The sequence below is a fragment of the Saccostrea echinata genome, unplaced genomic scaffold (genome assembly GCF_033153115.1).
Source record: "Saccostrea echinata isolate AGI-Se365-2 ecotype Australia unplaced genomic scaffold, CSIRO_AGI_Sech_v1 ptg000023l, whole genome shotgun sequence".
Taxonomy (NCBI): Eukaryota; Metazoa; Mollusca; class Bivalvia; order Ostreida; family Ostreidae; genus Saccostrea; species Saccostrea echinata.
Genome location: NW_026889772.1, coordinates 1,315,324 through 1,319,323, shown reverse-complemented (window position 1 = coordinate 1,319,323; position 4,000 = coordinate 1,315,324).

Genomic DNA, 4,000 nt, shown 5'->3' with positions numbered 1-4,000 from the left:
GAATAATTTGCAGAGGAATGAGTTCCATTTTATCCACAAAGGATTTCCTACTTGAGGTGTAAGCCAATAAAAAAAATCCTCTAAACCCTATAGGTTTACAAATTGCTGTTATGTTAAGTGAAAGCAATTATATGAATATAAGACGATACGTCATAATTTAAGAATTTAAATGAAACTATTTTTTATTTCTATAACGTGCAATCTTAGTTAAATTTATATGCTGAAATCATATTTTTTCTTCATTTCAAAAAACTGGGTAAATGTAAGACTTCTTACATAGTCAACCCATTAAAAAATACACTATCTGTCTCTTATTTTTTATTTTTCAGAAAATAGCAATAATGTCAAAATTGGTAAATATGTGAGGCTCTTGCAGTTGGTAAATATGTATTCCTTCTTCCAAATCACCAAGAAAGAGAGGAAAATGATGATATTTATAGAAGAATTACAAGTAGCAATGAATTGCACATTGAATTGAGAAACATTGAATTTTCTGTTTATTACATTTTTTTTGATTTCTCTTTGCCTCTGTCTTTTCTTAACACAGTGTCATAGACTGTGATGTCATAATTGAGCGGTTGAGACGTCATACAGCTTAGCAGTTGTGAGATTGAAAATATTGTAACATGGATTTTAGCAACATATTTGGGAAGAAATTGACAGTTTTAGTCTCTATAAAGATGGTTTAGTTACTATCTTTATCTTGTGACAGGCCAAAATTATTTTTTACTTACTTTGATATCCTTTCACATTGTGACAGAATATCACTGGTATCCTTTCACACTATGAGAGAATATCACTTTTATTCAATAAATAAATCACAGTATTTCACTGATGGAAATGTAATAAATGTCGTACTTAAACTGTAAAAGTCATTGATTGAAAAGTATTTATAAATAAGTGTATGAATACACACTAATGTTATCTTGCCACTTAGCAAAGGAAAATCAATTGCATTTCTTGAAAACAATTGAAATCTGAACTTTAAGTCCCAATCAAAGTGTATCCGGTTTATATATGCATTGATAGATTCCTGGAAGACATGTTCCTCCAAAGCTTGTTTAATTAAAAAAAAATTACAAAGATTGTGAAAATAGGATGGGGTCATTCAAAATGCTTCTTCTAAAGAACATTAAACCAGAAATGACAAAACTTTTTAAAAAATATTATTTTTAATAGGTGGCCTATGGGACACAACACTCACCTGAGTCACTGTACCCATACTGTTCTTCATCGGTAGGTTTTTCTCTAAGTATTCCTGTATAAAACTTTGATTGCCTATTGTGGCCCCACCCTACTCCTTCGGGTCATGATTTCAACAAACTTGAATCTACACAACCTGAGGATGCCTCCTCCAAAGTTTCATCTTTTAACACCAAGTGGGGATTTCTTTTCGAGAGGAAGATTTTTAAAAGATGACATTAAATTTTCACTTTCTTAATTCCCTCCGCTTGGAAAATGTCGCAGTCCTTCATTTAAAACAAAAAGTGAATTCCCTTCAGCCAAAGATACATTGGTGCAAGTTCGGATGAAATTTGTCCAGTGGTTCTTGAGAAGTCGAAAATGTAAAAGGTTTACAAATGGATGGACAGAAGGACAGTCAGATAAATGCCTGAACAAAATTTGATCAGAAAAGCTCACTTGAGCCTTTGGCTCAGGTGAGCTAAAAATATTATAAAAACAATAAGGCAATAGCAAAGGAAATGACCAGGATCTTTTATGGCCCTCTAGTTACCCATGGGCACTTGCATTGTTTCCATAACAAAGATATACATTTCAGCATTTTTGTACACAAGTCTAATTTTTTTCAAAGTAACCCTTGATATAAATACATTTAACAATTAATACTAGAATCAGAGTATCACAGAACACAGAAATCTTTAGTGATATCCAATAATCAGCATCCTTATTCTGTTTTTCTACATCTCTAAATAAAACATTCCATATCAACTTTCGTAACTTCAATGTCTACAGTCATGATTAAAGCACCAAAAAGAGAACCACAATTTTGTTACATTCATTAGATTTTAACATATATTTATTACGTGAAAAAACAAACAAACAAACAAACACATAAATAGATTGGGTAGTAGGCATTGCCTATATAAACCTTCTGTGTGTTACGTTAAATAAATTTCTCACCTTGAAGTACTTAATACGAGATGATTTATAATGCAATGAAAATGGGTTCAGTTTATCAGAAACACTCCACCAATATTAATAAGTACTCTGTACAGTTCTCCATCATTAACGGAAACTCTTTAGAGTTCACCCCAATAGGTATGAACATATAATATATAGATATACAGTACTGTACTATTCTCCTCCGTTGATACTCTTCACAGTTCATTTGTACTAATTGAAATTTCATCCTGTTCAACATCAGCTGTAACATTTCACTATTAATCAACCCTCTGGGTCTCTTTTGTTCACCACTATTAACTGATACGCCATACAGTTTGCCACCGATATTAAACAAGAGGCCCATGGGCCACTTCGCTCACCTGAGTACTAGTAACTTTGGCCATGCTGTTCTTTACCAGATTTCCCCTTGAAATACCTATTGTGGCCCCGCCCTACCCCCCGAGGTCCTGATTTAAACATTTAGAATCTACACTACCCCAGGATGCTTCCACATAAGTTTCAGCTTTTTTGGCCCAGTGGTTCTTGAGAAGAAGATTTTTAAAGATTTTTCCTATATATTTCCATGTAAAAATTGGATTCCCTATTGTGGCCCCGCCCTACCCCCGGGGGTCATGATTTTAACAATTTAGAATCTACACTATCCCAACATGCTTCCACATAAGTTTCAGCTTTTTTGGCCCAGTGGTTCTTGAGAAGAAGATTTTTTAATGACCCCACCCTATTTTTGTCTTTTCTTGATTATCTCCCCTTGTAAAGAGACTTGGGCCTTTATTTTAACAATTTAAACTCCCCTTCATCCAAGGATACTTTGTACCAAGTTTGGTTAAAATTGGCCCAGTGGTTCTTGAGAAGAAGTTGAAAATGTGAAAAGTTTACAGACGGACGGACAACGGGTGATCAGAAAACTGAGCTTTCAGCTCAGGTGAGCTAAAAATGCTATCCTTGCAGACATTTATCTCTAAAATCTCAAGACACTATAATTAAGGTAAAGAAGAAGGCACAGTTTGGGCTTTATTGTGCCCTTAAACTTAAATGTTTTCAAAAAGTTATGAAACTGGCTTAAATGGATGTGATAAATCATGAAAGAATATTGCATGAAGGGGGACCAATCTAAAAGAATATGACATTATCAATTTGGTATATTTCTAAGTTTTAGACAGAAAAGCCTCAAAATGACCCATTTCAGGGGTTATTTCCCCTAAGAAAACAATGTCCACAGCTGTCGCCATCTTGATATGTTGTGTAAAATCCTTTGAAAAATCACATTTCTCAAAATCTTTGTGGGCGATGCATGTACTCTATATTATCTGAAAGAAAATTCCACTGAAAATTGATGTCTCCTGCAACTTTTTAAGAAAATACGGGGAAATTTAATGCACCAGTTCATGACGTCACAATTAGCATTTAGGAGATCGTATGGGAAAAACAAATATTGTATGTTTTTACTGCATGAATTTCAATGATTCAGAAAGAATGAATTTTGATTTCTTACATCACTTCCACATTTTAGAAAAATACAGGGTAGAATTGTATTGAAACTGTACATAAGACTTGTTCTTTCACGGTCCTAAAACACCCTTAATCTCCTAATGGGAAGACCTGAAGGGACTGTTTTCTTTCTATCTGTATATCCATCAGTCTGCCCCACTTCGTTTTCTGGACACATCTATTGAGCTGATTTCTGGTTTGTCAGTCTTCTTGAGAGCAGTTGCATATCCCAGTTCAAATTTGGGTTATGCCTTGATGGTTTTTGATAAATTGCAGCCCATAATCGAAGAAGAACTCAGTATTGCATATACAATGCTTGCAGAAAACTTGTTAATTCATTCAATGTGCATTTAATCAAATGAGACAA